Source organism: Aquarana catesbeiana, linkage group LG04 (assembly GCF_042186555.1).
Source record: "Aquarana catesbeiana isolate 2022-GZ linkage group LG04, ASM4218655v1, whole genome shotgun sequence".
Lineage (NCBI taxonomy): Eukaryota > Metazoa > Chordata > Amphibia > Anura > Ranidae > Aquarana > Aquarana catesbeiana.
In genome coordinates this window covers 519264900-519283819 of record NC_133327.1, presented here as the reverse complement: position 1 = coordinate 519283819, position 18920 = coordinate 519264900, and the positions used below count along the sequence as shown (strand labels likewise).

The following is an 18920-nucleotide window of genomic DNA, read 5'->3' as shown; positions in this document are numbered from 1 at the left end:
GATTGTACAGAGATTATACAATCAGATTGTATAGTGTATGGCCAGATTTGTACATCTAAATTTATCTAGTTGCACTTTGTGTCATTAATTGTTAACTGCACACCAAACACAGAAGCAAACACACATTTCTTTATCGTACATCACGGGAAACCGAGCCATAGTAGTTACTATGTGGGTTATAGGCCACCTTCAGGTGATGGAGACTGGCACACCCTAAGAAAGGAAGTCCACTGCCTATATAACCCCTCCCACTACTGGGAGTACCTCAGTTTTTTCACCAGTGTCTTAGGTTTTGGTCACGAGTAAAGATGTGCTATGCTGAGCTCCACTGGAATATTCCTTGCTTCCAGGCTATGCAACCGGATCCATTCAAAGTGTCTTTTTAGGCCGAATTGAATGGTAACCGGGCCTCGTGGCAGAAGAAAAGAGATTTAGCCCATAACGCTTCTCTTTATAGAGAGCTGGACCCCGGGATCCAGTGCTTTTGGTTTTTTTCAGCCATAAAGTTTCCTGGCGGGGTGCTTTATGGGTCCAGGAGTGTGGATCCACCGATACAAAGGGGCCCCGGTTCCTGAAGGTTTTTTAACAGAGCCCACCGTGAGGGGTGAAGATTGGGTCTGTTAGTTTTACCACAGAATCCCTGTGGCGGGAAAGGTAAGTGGAGATTTCTAAGAAATTTTAAATTTTCTTATGAATTGTCTCCTTCAAAAAGTAAATGTTGTTATGCCTAAAAGTCACCACTGGGGGCTGTATAGAGCACGTACCTTGTCATGCTTTCCTCTGATCACTCTGTCAGCAGAAGCTGCAGACTTCCCTCCGACAAGATGTTGGGGGGGGGGGGGGGTTTCCAAAAACATATCCCACCTGGACAGAAGCTCTTTCCCTGGATAGAGGGGGAAGCCAGAACGAACGGCGGGTGCCGCTCCGTTCTCCACCGCCTCTGCACGGCGGTTTGCCACAGCTCTCCTCCTCGCCCCACCCCCACCACACACACACACACGTTGATCCCGTCGTCTCGTACGAGAAATCGCTCTTTATTGAAAAGAGGGGGGCGCGGTGGGAATATGGAGGTGGCGCGGCGTTGGCGTGCGGCAACGTCCAGCACAGGAGTACATTTAAAAAGCTCCATTTTGCTGACTGCAGCTGTCAGAGGGATACGAGCAAAAAGGGGGAATGTAAGTGGTGACACAGGCATTCCCTTGGCACATTTACTAAAGCATCAGGCTGTTCATTAATAGCAGTGGCAGTTGCTGGACTATTTGCTCAAGCAGTGGGTGCAATTTCTTCTGGCAGTATCTCTGCATTTGTGCATTGGGCTATGGTCAGAAGGGGAAGTAGAAACACCCCAAAAAAGGGCTCAAGAGGGACTCCCTTAAGCTCAAAAAAGCCTAAACTCATCTCTACAATGGCATCCTCCCCTGAGAGATCTGAGGTGGCTGGTCAAAGTGAGCCATCAGGGCCGTCAAATGTTGCAACTGTTTCCATCACTGCAGCCCCTGTCTATATTACTGAAGAGGTTTTTTCCTCAGCCATGATAGGTTTGGAAGATAGGTTAGCGGCTTTAATCGCATCCCAGTGTGGGACAAAATGCGACAGGTCCCCTTCTATTACCCAGGATCCTCAAACTGAGGAACTGGGGGCGGGAGAAGATGAGTTTCCCTCAGGGGACCGTGAAGAGGCTGATGACGCCTCTTCTGAGGGGTCAAATGCAGAAGGATCAGCTTCACATTCTGAGATTGATGGTGCAATCTCTTACTGAAATGGTCCGTTCCACATTTATGCTACCCTTAACTGAGTTGGTTGATAAGCCCACTTCTTGTTTGGGTTCGCTAAAGCCTCCTCAAGCTGTGCATGCCTTTCCTGTCCATTCATTGCTGGAAAAGCTTATGTATTCTGAGTGGAAAGAAAAAAGAGAAAGGTCTGGTGTCCCCAGTAACACACTTCAATCCCTATAACATATAGTAAAACAAAGGATTCGCCCTGGGACTTTAAATGAAGTGGGTACTGTTTCCGCCAGTAAACATAACAGTAGTAAATACAGTATATGGTTTATTCAAGTAAAATTGTTTACATGCATAGATAACACCAATAGTTGCCAAAAAAAAGATATATAAAACAAGAAATATTGGTACATAGATGTAATAGCAGTCATAGTACACGGGCATCATACTACCCGACTAGTTTCGCGAGATCCAGCTTGCTCTTCAGGGGTGGATGTGTGTAACATTGTACCTAAGATAACAAAGTATATAGTTGGCAAAATGGCACAGTATTAGTTATAAAGGCACAGGGTAGGAGGGGTTATGGGTCCCCATACTCACCACTGAGCTTGACCATGGCTACAGGTGTGCGGCTCCAAGATAGCGGCAGCAGGTGCCTCACCAGGGAGCCGAGGGGGCGAAGTCAGATGGGACCCCACCAGGGGCCAAACGGCAAGCAGGCATGGCATAGGTGTAGTGATCTAACCCTAGAGACCTCGTTAGTTCATAAAGAGTGTAGGCTGTAAACATAAGTATGTTTTCAGGCATCTAAAGTAATAAAGTAGAATCAATAAGTACTAGCATGAAGATATATATATGCAGGAAATGAGAGGCCTGGACCAAAAGATGGTAGGGAACATGGAGATGGTAGGAAACATAGGATAACAGAGGGATACTAACAGGTGCAAAGATAGAAAAGAAAGGAAGTGAAAGAGGTGGACTGTGATTGTGTAATAGTAGGGTAGTGATGTATCCCTAAAAACCTCATTAGTCCATAAAGATTATAGGCTATAAACATGAGTATGTTTGTCAGGCATCTAAAGTAGTAAAATCAATGAGTATTCACATACAGATATGTATATATAAGTAAAAGGCCTGGGCCACGGATGGTAGGGACATGGAGATGGTGGAAAACATAGGATAGCAGAGGGATACTAACAAGTGACAAGATGAAAAAGACGGAGAGGAAAGAGGGGTGGATTGTGATAGTGTAGTGAGATGTGTGATATCAAATAAATAAAAATGAATTTTATCCCAGTATTGTTTTATACCCTGGCTCCTTGTTGTGCGATTCTTTGGTTGGCGTTGGCATTTTCAGTCTCGCCTTGGGGGCTGCAATGTGTACAAAGGGAGGTTTTTTCATGTCTCCTGCTGTCCCCATCTGCTTTCGGGCGGATGGGGACACCTACACATCGGCACCATGTTCAGGCTCCGGAGGTGTGACGTCTGCGATTTTGCGGACGTCAGCGCAGCTGGACGCCCTATATCATCTGATGGCTGGGGGATGTGTCCGCATTTGCGTGCCTCCCTATGACAGTGGGCGCTTCCTGTGCTCACATGTCAGCCATCCACACATGGTGTTGGGGGCAGAGCCTCCTGGGCTCTCCTGGGGTTAAATTGGAGGTCAGGCATGGCTTGCATTTTAATTTCACTCTTCATTGAAGACACACAGCTGTGGAGGTTGCCTGCTGTGTCTCATTACTCTTATATTCAAGATATTCACCACACTCGGGTATTTACCATCTTCACCTTTTGATACTTGTTACCTTAAGAGCCCATTCACACGGGCAACTTTGGATCCGACTTCAAGTCGCCCCTAGTCGCCTCAAGTCGCGCTACATGAAAAAATCAATGTAAGTAAATGGATCCATCTTAATGCACACTACTGCAGTCGCTCCGACTTCAGAAAAGGTTCCTGTACTACTTTAATCCGACTTCTAGGCGACTTGTACCCATTGATTTCAATGGAAGTTGCCTCCAAGTCTGATCACTGTTCATACTGAGGCAACTTTACAGGAAGTAGAAAGGAAACAGAGTAATTTACTCCACTAAACAGCCAGTCCCCTCCTTCTCACACACACACAGCTGATAAGCTCTGATTGGCCACTTATAAGTTCCCTGTCCTGGAGGCGACTTCAAGTTGTGTTTGTAAGTTGCCCCAAGTCGTGCTGTGATTCATACTCAAGTCGTGTCAAAGTTGCCTCCCAAAGTCGAGCTGGAAGTCGTGTTGCCCCTGTGTGAATGGGCTCTTAGGCATACTTGCATACCTCATACATAGCTTTATTTATTTTATTCATTTTTATTTATTTGATATCACACATCTTACTACACTATCACAATCCATCCCTCTTTCCTCTCCGTCTTTTTCATCTTGTCACTTTTTAGTATCCCTCTGCTATCCTATGTTTTCCACCATCTCCATGTCCCTACCATCCGTGGCCCAGGCCTTTTACTTATATATACATATCTGTATGCGAATACTCATTGATTTTACTACTTTAGATGCCTGACAAACATACTCATGTTTATAGCCTATGATCTTTATGGACTAATGAGGTTTTTAGGGATACATCACTACCCTACTATTACACAATCACAGTCCACCTCTTTCACTTCCTTTTCTTTTCTATCTTTGCACCTGTTGGTATCCCTCTGTTATCCAATGTTTCCTACCATCCCCATGTTCCCTACCATCTTTTGGTCCAGGCCTCTCATTTCATGCATATATATCTTCATGCTAGTACTTATTGATTCTACTTTATTACTTTAGATGCCTGACAAACATAATTATGTTTACAGCCTACACTCTTTATGAACGAACAAGGTCTCTAGGGTTACATCACTACACCTATGCCATGCCTGCTTGCTGTTTGGCCCCTGGTGGGGTCCCATCTGACTTCGCCCCCTCAGCTCCCTGGTGAGGCACCTGCTGCCGCTATCTTGGAGCCGCACACCTGTAGCCATGGTCAAGCTTAGTGGTGAGTATGGGGACCCATAACCCCTCCTACCCTGTGCCTTTATAACTAATACTGTGCCATTTTGCCAACTATATACTTTTTTATCTTAGGTACAATGTTACACACATCCACCCCTGAAAAGCAAGCTGGATCTCGCGAAACTAGTCGGGTAGTATGATGCCCGTGTACTATGACTGCTATTACATCCATGTACCGATATTTCTTGTTTTATATACCTTTTTTTGGCAACTGTTGGTGTTATCTATGCATGTAAACAATTTTACTTGAATAAACCATATACTGTATATACTACTGTTATGTATACTGGCGGAAACGGTACCCACTTCATTTAAAGTCCCAGGGCGAATCCTTTGTTTTACTATATGTATTCTGAGTGGGATCACCCAGATGAAAACTTTTTAGGAGGAAAAAAATGCTTAACACTTTATCCTATGGAGGAAAAATTCACTATGAAGTGGGAGATACCAGCAATTGATGCTGCTATATCCTCTGTGAATAAGTTTGACTTGTCCTGTTGACAATGCTCAAATTCTTAGGGATCCAACGGATAAGAAGTTGGAATTCCTATTAAACACTTTTTCTCTGGCAGGTTCAGTGACTCAGCCTGCGCTGGCAGCATTTGGTGTATGTCAATCCTTGAGAGACCAGTTTAAACAGGTTCTCAAGGTTATTCCTGATCAGCAGGCCCAGGATTTAGCTGAGCTACCAGCGGCGTTATGTTTTGCAATAGACGCCATGAGAGATTCTATTCTTCAAGCCTTATACTTGGGCTGGTGCATATGCGTAGAGTCTTATGGTTGAAAAATTAGTCAGCCGAAGCTCCATGCAAAAAGCTCCTGGCTAGTTTTCCTTTTCATGGTGAACGGCTGTTTGGGGATGATTTGGATAAATACATCCAAAAAATTTCTAATGGAAAAAGTACCCTTTTGCCAGGAAAAGGAGTAAACCTATTTCATTTAAACAAGCTCCTTCTCCGGGGGGGCGTGGCCGGGATGGTGGACTGAGCAGACGTGCCTTCTGAGATCTGATGAAGAGGAATCCATTTATAGATCTGTTTCTGGGTAAAATTGCACTTTACTGGACTGACAGCCTTTGTATGCCTTCTAGAATCTCTGGAGGCCCGAAACGGGGCAAAAAGCTGAAGTTTCCCCCCGGCATTGAGGCTGCGGTGACCCTGTCCTTGGATCAGCGGCTCACACAGGCATGCCTTAACAATATGGTGTCGCAGACTGACCACGAGGAGGCCGCTCCGCCAGGTATACCGGAGGTAATGGCAGCTATCACTATGTGCCAGACAGCGCTTATGTCCAAGATAGAGGCTGTGCAGTTGGACGTGGGGCTGCTGAGGCAAGGCCTGGTTAAGATCCGCTCTAGGATAACGGTGGTGGAGCAGCGGGTTGGAGACACGGTGGACACAGTGACTGACCATGAGGCCTCCATCAGGGCACTCCAAATGAAGGTTAAGGCTCTGGAATATCGGGCAGAGGATGCCGAAAACCCGAGCAGAAGGAACAATCTTCGTATTGTCGGGCTCCCGGAGGGAGTAGAGGGGCGCAATCCCGCTGCTTTTACGGAGAACCTGCTGCGATCGGTTCTTTCTGTGGCACACCTATCATCCTACTTTACGGTGGAGAGGGCTCACCAAGTACCGCCGAGGCTGGGACCAGAGGGAGCACCCCCCCCTACACTAATGCTGTGACTACTAAACTTCCGGGATAGAGATGAGCTCCTGAGAGCAGCCCGCGCGGCAGGCGACATCCCATACCGTAACACGAAGATCATGATGTTACCTGATTACACGCTGGAGACACAGAGGCAGCGCCGGTCCTTCGACGCTGTGAAAGCAGCTCTTCGAATCAAGGGAATTCGCTATAGTATCCTGTTCCCGGCCAAGCTACGTGTAGTCGATGGGGAGACGGTAAGGATCTTCACCAGCCCTAAAGAAGCCGGCACGTGGCTGGAGACATTGCCTCCGTAATGTCCCCTTCTGCCCCAAGCCTTCTTCTCTTTTGCCTGAAGCCGCTGAGGCCGCAGTCGGGGCTCTGCACTGTGGAAGTAAGGGCGCTGTTCTATACAGATTAAACCCAGTTTTAGGTCCCTGAGATCGTTTGGATAAAGTTGTGCCTGGTCCTGCTTTTCCTAAGTTCATTTTCATGCTAAAAGTGACCCTTCCTGTACTGTACCCTGAGATGAAGTCCCAGTGTAACCGATTCTGTGCAAACAATTTGTCATAACCCAGATGCTTGTCTGGGACATATTCTGACTGTCTACAAAAGTTTTTTTTTTTTTTGGCTCTCCAGCAACTCAAACCAGTGGGAATTTTTGTTTCCTCTTGTTTGTATTTTTTCCTATTTCAGGCTCTTTTTGTTGACTGCAAAGTACAAACTTTGGAATGTCCTAATCGGGCCCGTGCCTCCCGATACATTTTTCTTGGATTTGTTCCAAAATTTTTCTGGGGTCATGTGCCCCTCGCTGTTTGAGGGTGCACGGGGTGGGGGGGGGGGGGGTTGGATGGCTGTTGCCATCTGTAAGTTGGTTGTTTTATTATTCTTAAGTTCAATGATATACTTGGTTGGTCTATGTGTTCTATTTGATATGTGCAACAAGTGGCCGTCCGGGGGTGTGCAGTCGCCACGCCCTAACAGAATGGCGGGCTCTGGGGAGCAAAGGATGGTGGGGGGCTGCGCACCTGTGGATGAGACCAGAATATCTCAGCATGCTGGTATTATTCATTTATGGCTGTGTAGGAGGTATGGCTAATTTTACAGTGCTGTCTTGGAATGTAAGATGCCTTAACTCAGCAATAAAACGGTCCCTAGTGCTTAAATACATACAGCAGCATAACCCCAAGATATGCATTTTACAAGAAACCCACTTAATAGGGGCCAGGACCCTGGGGTTAAAGAGAGCCTGGGTCTGTGCCCATTATCATGCTTCCTATTCCAACTACGCTAGAGGAGTAAGTGTTCTGGTGCATAGATCCCTGGCCTTCCAACTGGTGGCAGTAAAAACTGATCCCGGGGGCAGATATGTTCTTGTGCATGCACTAATAGCTGGTTCTCCATATGTAATTGTAGGAAGATACCTGCCTTCCCCTGCTGATACTATCTTACTTCATACCCTGATGCAAACTGTTATACAATATGATGTCAGTAGGGTACTGCTTGTGGGGGATTTTAATTTGGTCATGTCTAATGAGTTGGACAGGCTCCGGCCTTCTCCCTCTACCACCACCGGTCTGTCACAATGGGCGTCCTCCTTTCATCTGACGGATCTCTGGCGCCATTTCCCCCCCTCTCGGATGCCCAGTTCACCCATCTATCCACTACCTATTGGACGTTGTCCCGTATAGACATGGCTTTTGCCTCGTCTGACTTGCTGCGGGAGATAGTGTCCACTGAGATTCTCTCCCGCGGCATCTCGGATCATGCCCCATTGATGGTCACGGTCCAGGCGGTTCCACCTGGGGGGCCGAGGCTGTGGAGACTATCCAAATACTGGATTATGGACACAGAGATTCAAGAGGAGATGCCCGAGGCAGCATGCAATTTTTGGCTGAGTAATGCAGACTCCTCTGGGCCACTAATAACATGGGATGCGTTTAAGGCCTGGCTGAGGGGCGAATATATTAGGAAAATTGCAAATAAAAAGAGGGCATCTGTGCAGTCTCTCAGGCAGTTAGAGGAACAGGCCCAGATGTCAGCCCCCTGAACTCAGATAATTACGTCTCCTGGCAATACACCATTAGGGAACTGTCACTGTTGTGAGTGGACCTCACTAAGAAATCTATGTTGTCTAGCGCCCAGAGGGTGTTTGAGTACGGGGACAAAAATGGCAGGCTTCTAGCCTGGTTAGCCAAAGGACAATATGCAAGGACTCATGTAGGTAGGCTGAGGGACATGGATGGTGCACTCTTGACCACCCCGAGACAATCCGCAATAGATTTTTACAATTCTACCAAGAGCTGTACTCTTCTAGGGTAAATTATACAGCTACTGACCTGTCTGACTATTTAGACCTCATACCATTACCTACACTTGACCCAGACCAGACCAAAGCAAAGCTCTGGAGGATATTCAGACGGCCATGGGTTGCATGCAGGCAGGGAGGGCCCCTGGTCTGGACGGTATACTCATAGAGTTTTACTCAGTGCATCAGGAGCTGTTGGCCCCCAGATTGGCCTCTCTCCTTTTCGCAGTTCTCCAATCTTGGCTCCCTTCCAGACTCTATGTCCGAGGCGGTGGTGGTGTTCATGCCCAAACTCGGTAAGGACCCTGAAGACTGTGCCTCCTATAGGCCCATATCTTTGATAAATGCGGATGCCAAACTACTGGCTAAAATCCTGGCTCTTAGATTAGCCACAGTGATTGAGAATCTGGTTCATCAGGATCAGACGGGGTTCATGCCGGGGAAGGGTACCGATATCAATATACGTAGACTTTTCTTAATCTTGATACTGCCCATGACAATGGAGGTACTAGGGTCATAGCTTCCCTAGACGCAGAGAAAGCTTTTGACTCAGTGGAATGGGAATACTTATGGGAGACACTGAATCGTTTTGGGTTCGGCCCTAATTTTCTTAACTGGCTAGGTCTACTTTATAAATCCCCCAGGGCCAGGATCCATACCAATGACTCCCTCTCCGACTTTTTTCTCCTCCAGAGGGGCACTAGGCAGGGGTGCCTGCTGTCACCCAGCCTATTTGCGCCGGCTCTTGAACCGCTAGCTATCCTGATACGGGAGTTGCGCAGTATTCGGGGACTCAGTTGGCCCTCTGGAGGAGAAAATCTCTTTATATGCGGATGACGCATTGCTTTATCTGCATGACACCGAAACCTCATTGCAAGCGGCACTGGAGATCTTTAATAAATTCGGGAGGTTTTCGGGGGTCAAAATTAATTGGTCCAAATTGGTAATTTTCCCGATAGATCCTCAGGCCCATGCAGCGATGCCAACGACTCCGCTGCTATGGGTAGAGGAGTTTAAATACCTGGGGATTATAGTAACCAGGGACCTTCAAGCCTTTCGTCGCCTTAATCTTCAGCCCATTGTCACAAGACTAAAAGAGCATTGCCCCAGATGGAAGGAATTACCACTTAATCTGCTAGGACGCATTAATATATTGAAAATGCTATATTTGCCTAGATTTAATTACGTATTCCGAAACTGCCCAGTGTGGCTCCCCGGCTCCTTTTTCAAAGAGTTGGATGTGTGCATTGGCTCGTTTCTATGGAAAGGGTCCTCCCCCAGACTGGCTAGGTCGACCCTACAGCTCCCGGTTCACTGTGGGGTCTTGCATTACCTAACCTATTGGTTTACTATTGGGCAGCGATACTAGCCACCGTGAGATGGTGGTTTGAGCAGTCTTGATCGAATGCTGCTACATGCTTAGAGGCTGCTATTTTAGGCTCCCTCACAGAACTAGGGAATATAGTATACAGAGGTCCCTCTGCCTACCCTTCGCTTCCTGGCCCCACCAAAGTGACCCTCAAAGTGTGGGCAGTGGCCAGGAAAAGATTCCTACGCCCTCACCAGCACTCCCCCTTTTCTCCACTATGGGGGAACCCCTCCCTCCCTCATTTCAGGACAATACCAGATCCGCAGCTATGGGCCCGATTTGGGATTAACCACTTGCCAACCGCCTCACGACGATGTACATCGGCAGAATGGCACGGGCAGGCAGAATCACGTATCTGTAGGTGATCTGCCTCCCGCGGGTGCCCGAGGCGGTCGGCTTTGGTCTGGAAGCGATGAGAGGCGAGGGGGAGACCATCCATTCGTGGCCCCCCCTCGCGATTGCTCCCAGCCAATCAGAATCATTCCTCTGCTGCTGTATGCTAAACAGCAGCAAAGGAAATTATGTCATCTCTACTCGGCTCGGTATTTTCCGTTCCAGCGCCGAGGAGAGAAGGCTGGAATGTGAGTGTAAAACACACACTCAGTAGAACATGCCAGGCACACAAAACACCCCCGATTTCCCCCCCCTGATCACCCCCCAATCACCCGTCACACTGACACCAAGCAGTTTTTTGTTTTTTTTTTTCTGATTACTGCATGGTGTCAGTTTGTTACAGTTAGTGTGGTAGGGCAGTTAGTATTAGCCCCCTTTAGGTCTAGGGTACCCCCCTAACCCCCCTAATAAAGTTTTAACCCCTTGATTACCCCCCGTCGCCAGTGTCGCTAAGCGATCATTTTTCTGATCGCTGTATTAGTGTCGCCGGTAACGCTGGTTAGGGAGGTAAATATTTAGGTTCACTGTCAGCGTTTTATAGCGTCAGGGACCCCCATATACTATCTAATGTTTTAACCCCTTGATTGCCCCCTAGTTAACCCTTTCTCCACTGATCACCATATAACTGTTACGGGTGACGCTGGTTAGTTCGTTTATTTTTTATAGTGTCAGGGCACCCGCCGTTTATTACCAAATAAAGGTTTAGCCCCCTGATCGCCCGGCGGTGATATGCATCGCCCCAGACAGCGTCAGGTTAGCTCCAGTACCGCTAACACCCACGCACGCACCGTACACCTCCCTTAGTGGTATAGTATCTGAACGGATCACTATCTGATCCGATCCGATCAGATCTGTACTAGCGTCCCCAGCAGTTTAGGGTTCCCAAAAACGGAGTGTTAGCGGGATCAGCCCAGATACCTGCTAGCACCTGCGTTTTGCCCCTCCGCCCAGCCCAGCCAAGTGCAGTATCGATCGATCACTGTCACTTACAAAACACTAAACGCATAACTGCAGCGTTCGCAGAGTCAGGCCTGATCCCTGCGATCGCTAACAGTTTTTTTGTTAGCATTTTGGTGAACTGGCAAGCACCAGCCCCAAGCAGCGTCAGGTTAGCGCCAGTACCGCTAACACCCACGTACGGGTGACGCTGGTTAGTTCTTTATTTTTTATAGTGTCAGGGCACCCGCCGTTTATTACCAAATAAAGGTTTAGCCCCCTGATCGCCCGGCGGTGATATGCATCGCCGCAGACAGCGTCAGGTTAGCTCCAGTACCGCTAACACCCACGCACGCACTGTACACCTCCCTTAGTGGTATAGTATCTGAACGGATCAATATCTGATCCGATCAGATCTATACTAGCATCCCCAGCAGTTTAGGGTTCCCAAAAACGCAGTGTTAGCGAGATCAGCCCAGATACCAGCTAGCACCTCCGCCCAGCCCACCCAAGTGCAGTATCGATCGATCACTGTCACTTACAAAACATTAAACGCATAACTGCAGCGTTCGCAGAGTCAGGCCTGATCCCTGCGATCGCTAACCGTTTTTTTGGTAGCGTTTTGGTGAACTGGCAAGCACCAGCGGCCTAGTACACCCCGGTCGTAGTCAAACCAGCACTGCAGTAACACTTGGTGACGTGGCGAGTCCCATAAGTGCAGTTCAAGCTAGTGAGGTGGCAAGCACAAGAAGTGTCCCACTGCCACCAAGAAGACAAACACAGGCCCGTCGTGCCCATAATGCCCTTCCTGCTGCATTCGCCAATCCTAATAATTGGGAAACCACCGCTTCTGCAGCGCCCGTACTTCCCCCATTCACATCCCTAACCAAATGCAGTTGGCTGCATGAGAGGCATTTTTATGTCCTCCCGAGTACCCCTACCCAACGAACCCCCCAAAAAAGATGTGTCTGCAGCAAGCGCGGATATAGGTGTGACACCCGCTATTATTGTCCCTCCTGTCCTGACAATCCTGGTCTTTGCATTGGTGAATGTTTTGAACGCTACCATACACTAGTTGAGTATTAGCGTAGGGTACAGCATTGCACAGACTAGGCACACTTTCACAGGGTCTCCCAAGATGCCATCGCATTTTGAGAGACCCGAACCTGGAACCGGTTACAGTTATAAAAGTTAGTTACAAAAAAAGTGTAAAAAAAAACACAAAAAAAATATATAAAATAAAAAAAAATAGTTGTGGTTTGATTGTTGTCTCTGTCTCTGTCTGTGTCTCTGTCTGTGTCTCTCTCTCTCTCTCTCTCTCTCTGTCTCTGTCTCTGTCTCTGTCTCTGTCTCTGTCTCTGTCTCTCTCTGTCTCTCTCTGTCTCTCTCTGTCTCTCTCTGTCTCTCTCTGTCTCTCTCTGTCTCTCTCTGTCTCTCTCTGTCTCTCTCTGTCTCTCTCTCTCTGTCTCTCTCTCTCTGTCTCTCTCTCTGTGTCTCTCTCTCTGTGTCTCTCTCTCTGTGTCTCTCTCTCTGTGTCTCTCTCTCTCTCTCTCTCTCTCTCTCTCTCTGTCTCTCTCTTGTTCTGCTCTTTTTTACTGTATTCTATTCTGCAATGTTTTATTGTTATTATGTTTTATCATGTTTGCTTTTCAGGTATGCAATTTTTTATACTTTACTGTTTACTGTGTTTTATTGTTAACCATTTTTTCCCTTATCGTCTTTCAGGACAGCACATGAGAGAGGCTCCACCCACTAGGAAACAGGAAACACAAACTCCACCACATTTTAAAAGGAGGCTCCTCTCCACAGCTCGTCAGTTTTTGTGTTTCCTCCGGCAAGGGAACACCTAGTAGGGGCCAGGGTCTCTTATGGTGCTATCCTGAGAGGCCAGGCTGCCTACCCCACCATACCTATCCTTTTCCTCCAGAGAGTCCGATCCTCCCACACCGCGCCACAGGGTTGCTGGTAAGTGGGCTCCTTTTTTCTCTTTCTTTGCTCATGATGAGCTGGACCGTTCTTGGAGCCGCTCCTTAGGCGGCGGCAGCCGTTCGCGGGCTTTTTTGAAACCGCGTGTCGGCGTTACTGGCCGCCGCCATCTTGGAAGAGTACAGACTCGACCGGTCGGAAGTGAGGTATCCGACGAGGGGAAGGCGCTAGGAACGGGCGCATCATTTCCGATCGGAAGTGGCGCAGAGGAAGAAGGGAGGAGCGGTCCTGGTGCCTATATTCCGGTTCCGGTCGGGCGCAACGGCGTTTTTTTGACTCCGGAACCGACGTTCGTAAGAGCCACCGATCGGTGCAGCACCACTATGGATTCTGTGGCAGCTGCATGTGGGACAGGCACAGGCACCAGCAAGGCCCAGGTAAGAGGCTATAGTGAATATCCTGGTTACTTTGGTGCCCCTCTCACAAATGTTTTTTTTCCCCCTTGGTGGCTGGGGCCTGTCTGGGCACATGGGGTTAACTGTTGTTCCTCCTGTGCACCTGTGGTGAATCCGTTAGGAGGAAGCTTTGGCTTAATGAATGCTGGTGTTTTTTCTCTTTTGTCATTTTTTTCTGGCAGGCTAAGAGCTCTGAACCAGCCATTAAAAAGAGATGCCCCTCATGTAAAGCAAAGTTACTGGAGGGTTGGAAGAAGACTTTATGCCAAATTTGCATTGACTCCTTAGTCAAGGAAGAGGCTTCTTCTGCGTGCAGCGACATAATCGCATCAGTTAAGAAAGAGCTAGATGCTACTATACAGGCTTTTCGCTCTTCTCTTGTAACACCAGCATTAAGTCAGGCAACTACCTCAGACCCCTCTCAGGACTCACACTTAACCCCAACGGTAGAGGCTGAGGCTGGCCCAACTACCCAAAAGGGGTATTCCCCCTCATACTCTGGAGAAGAGGAGGAGGAGGATGAGGAAGAGGCAGATGCACCTTCTAGATACAAACTGTCCTTGGAACAAGTAGACAGTCTGTTGAAAGCAATTTATGCAACATTGGGAATGGAGGAAGAAAAAAGAGAATTATCGCTGCACGATAGAATGTATGAAGGGCTTGGTGAAGCATCAGGTCGCACTTTCCCTGTACATTCGGTAATCTCGGAGACCATTAAGAAAGAATGGGCTGACCCAGAGAGAAAACCCTTTTTCCCAAGAGCTCACAAGAGGCGTTTTCCATTTAATGATAATCCTGAGTCACTTTGGAATAAAGTCCCGAAGTTGGATGCAGCTTTTTCCCAAGTATCTAGATCAACAGATCTGGCATTCGAGGACATGGGTACTTTGAAGGATCCTATGGATAAGAAGGCGGACCAACAGCTTAAAAAAGCCTGGCAGTCCATTGTAGGGAATCTCAAGCCTGCTATGGCTATGACCTGTGTCTCCAGAAACATGGAGTTCTGGCTGAATCAGCTAAAAGCACATATTATAGCTGATTCACCCAAACAGGAGATTCTAGATTCCTTCCCAACCCTTATAGCAGCTGTAGCATATATTTCTGACGCCTCTGCAGATTCTATAAGAATGTCAGCTAGGTCAGGGGCCCTGACCATTGCAGCCAGGAGAGCGTTGTGGTTAAAGACATGGCCTGGGGACGCAGCTTCCAAAAATAAGTTATGCGGAGTGCCATTTTTGGGAGATCAGCTTTTTGGTCCTGATCTAGAATCTATTTTGGATAGAACAGCTGATAAAAAGAAGTCCTTTCCGGTTAAAAAGAAAAAGCAGCCAGTTAGGCGGTTTTTTTCGACCTCAAAAAAATCAGGAAAGGAGTAACAGGCCCCAAGAAAAAAGAAGGAGTTGGGCGGCGCAGAGAGGAAAAGGCAAAGGGAATGTCCTTTTCAATCCTCCTACGCAGGCCAATAAGACACAATGACTTGGTGGTGCCTGTGGGAGGAAGGCTTCAAGAATTCCTTCCTCTCTGGGCAAACATAACAAAAAAACCCGTTTGTTTTGGATTCAATAGCCCAGGGTTACAGGATAGAGCTGTTGAACCTTCCTCCAGAGAGGTACTGCGTAACAAATTTGCCAAAAGACACAACAAAAGCCCTAGCCATGAAGAACCTGTTAGGGGATCTGATAAAACAGGGGGTTGTGGTTTAGGTGCCTCCGGAGGAAGTTTGCCAGGGGTTCTACTCCCATATTTTTCTGATAAAGAAACCATCAGGAAGCTTTCGGCTCATCCTCAATTTAAAACCGCTAAACAGGTCAGTCCAATACAGGCGATTCCGCATGGACTCCATCTTTTCGGTAAGAAATCTCTTAGTCAGAGGATGCTTTTTGGCATCAATCGACTTAAGGGATGCGTACCTGCATGTACCTATAGCTGTTCAGTCCCAGAGATATCTGAGGCTGGCAGTAAATATGGGGAGGGAGGTTTTGCACCTTCAATTCAGGGCCCTCCCGTTTGGTCTATCTTCCGCCCCTCGAATATTTACCAAAATTATGGCGGAAGCCCTAGCTCCCCTCCGGCTACAGGGGATTGCGGTTATCCCTTACCTGGACGACCTCCTTTTCTTTGCCCCTTCCAGGGAAAGGTTACAGGAGGATCTGATCAAGGCTCGCAGTCATCTGGAGGCCTTAGGTTGGATTATAAACATCCAAAAATCAAATTTCAATCCAGCACAAAGAGTCCAATTTCTGGGGTATCTGATAGACTCAGTGGATCAAAAGTTTTTTCTTCCAGAAGAGAAGAAAGTGAAGGTATTGCAGGCAGTATCCAGCCTTCAGACGAACCTGGAGGTATCAGTCAGAAGGATTATGTCAGTACTAGGAACCTTGTCCTCAACCATGCCGGCCATTCAATGGGCCAGGCTCCATTTCAGACCCCTTCAGAGTTTTCTCTTAAAGATCTGGGATCACAGTCCAGAAGCTTTAGACTCAAAGGTAAGGCTTCCCACCAGGGTAAAAAGGACCCTTTGGTGGTGGAGAAATCAGGCAGTGCTGTCAAGGGGTTTACTCTGGTCCTTCCCAACAGAGAGAAGGATAACGACAGACGCCAGCAGTTGGGGATGGGGAGCACACTGGGGTCAAGACATAGCTCAGGGAGTTTGGTCCCCAGTGGAAGCAGGAAGGTCATCAAATTGGAGGGAGTTAAAGGCAGTCGCTTTAGCCTTGGTTGCCTTCTCTCCAAACCTTCGGGGGTCCCATGTGCAGATATTGTCAGACAACGCCACCACGGTGGCATACCTGAACAAACAAGGGGGCACAAGGAGCGGGACTCTTCTATTGCTATCTTCAGAGATCCTAGAATGGGCAGAGAGTCATCTACTTTCCCTGTCAGCTGTACATCTCAAGGGCACGCTAAATGGAGTAGCAGATTTCTTGAGCAGACAAAGGATTCAGGAGGCAGAGTGGAGTTTGAATCCAGAAATATTCACTCTAATAACCCAGAAGTGGGGATGCCCGCAGGTGGATCTATTCGCATCAAGAGAAAATGCTCAGCTCCCTCAGTTCTTCTCCCTGCACCGAGACAACGGATCGATAGGGATAGATGCCCTGGCACATCCTTGGAATTTCCAGCTGGGTTATGCCTTCCCCCCTTTTCAGCTAATTCCTTTAGTATTGAGGAAGATACAGAAGGAGAAGGTGTCGGTAATCTTGATCACCCCGTACTGGCCAAAAAGGGCCTGGTTTTCCTCCATTCTACTAATGTCAGTCAAACCTTTCTGGCAGCTTCCCCTCAGACAGGACTTACTACTTCAAGGTCCAGTGTATCATCCGGATATAGCAAGACTAAGTCTCACTGCTTGGTATCTGAGGAACAGCTGTTGAAAAACAAGGGTTTGTCAGAGCCTCTAGTATCTACTTTACTGGCTAGTAGAAAGAAGGTGACTAGAGATATCTACGCTAAGGTTTGGAAAATCTACAACTCCTGGTGTCGCTCGGCAAACCGAAATTTAGAAGATATTGTGTCGGTTCTGGAATTTCTGCAGAAGGGGGTGGACAAAGGGCTGGCAATCAGCACTCTTAAAGTACAAGTGGCTGCCCTAGGAGTATACCTGGATCAACCTATTTCCTCAGTTCCGTTGGTCACGAGGTTCTTTAGGTCACTTACTAGATCCAGACCAGTTCCCAATAGACACTTTCCAAAATGGGACTTGACAGTGGTTTTACAAGTACTCACAAAAGATCCCTTTGAACCATTACAGTCAATCTCGTTAAAGAATTTAACTCTAAAGACGATATTCTTAGTTGCAGTTACGACTGCGAGAAGAATTGGAGAACTTCAGGCTCTTTCAGTTAAGGAGCCCTTTATGTCAATTTACCCAGACAGGATTGTGCTTAGAACAGATCCTGCGTTTTTACCAAAAGTGGCATCAGTCCATAATAGGTCGCAGGAAATCATCCTGCCAATTTTTTGTTCAGATCCTTCAGGAAGTAAGGAAGAATTATTTCATAAGTTAGATGTAAGAAGAACCTTATTACATTACTTAGAGAAAACAAGGGACTTCAGGTCTTCGGACTCTTTATTTGTTCTGTTTTCCGGCAACAGAAAAGGAAGGAAAGCTTCAAAGGGATCAATTGCCAGATGGTTAAGAATGGCTATTTCAGAAGCTTATGTCCTGTCGGGGTTGTCTCCTCCTCAGGGAGTACGAGCACATTCTACCAGAGCTCTAGCCACTACATGGGCAGAAAAAGCTGGTGCCACCCCAGACCAAATTTGTAAGGCGGCTACGTGGTCAAGTTATCTTACGTTTGTCCGTCACTACAGATTGGATCTTCTGTCGGCTGGTGATCAGGCATTTGGCAGAAAGGTCCTGCAGGCTGTTGTCCCTCCCTAGTTGGTAAGTCTCGATTATCCTCTCATGTGCTGTCCTGAAAGACGATAAGGGAAAATTCAAGTTAGACTTACCGGTAACTTGTTTTCCATGAGTCTTTCAGGACAGCAGCAACCCGCCCTTCATGTTTATATATACATATTTATACGTATATGGAAGTGTGTGTGTGTGTATATATATATATATATATATATATATATATATATATATATATATATATATATATATATATATATATATATATATGCTGTGAATTAACCGTATTATGCTTATGTGTTCCAGCTTGGGCCGGAGGTACTCTACTACAACTGACGAGCTGTGGAGAGGAGCCTCCTTTTAAAATGTGGTGGAGTTTGTGTTTCCTGTTTCCTAGTGGGTGGAGCCTCTCTCATGTGCTGTCCTGAAAGACTCATGGAAAACAAGTTACCGGTAAGTCTAACTTGAATTTTTGTCTTCAGGTACGCAATTCACGACTTTGAGTGGTTATACCAGAATGATGCCTGCAGGTTTAGGTATCATCTTGGTATCATTCTTTTCAGCCAGCGGTCGGCTTTCATGTAAAAGCAATCCTAGCGGCTAATAAGCCTCTAGACTGCTTTTACAAGCAGTGGGAGGGAATGCCCCCCACCGTCTTCCGTGTTTTTCTCTGGCTCTCCTGTCTCAACAGGGAACCTGAGAATGCAGGCAGTGATTCAGCCAGCTGACCATAGAGCTGATCAGAGAGCAGAGTGGCTCCAAACATCTCTATGGCCT

The 18920-nt window shown here is 47.3% G+C and overlaps 1 protein-coding gene across 1 annotated transcript in view; it reads left to right on the top strand.

Moving 5' to 3' along the window:
* The window catches only part of MTHFD1L (methylenetetrahydrofolate dehydrogenase (NADP+ dependent) 1 like), a 455506-nt gene that overhangs the window by 317350 nt on the left and 119236 nt on the right, over nt 1-18920 (top strand). The gene's annotated exons all lie outside the window — the stretch shown is intronic.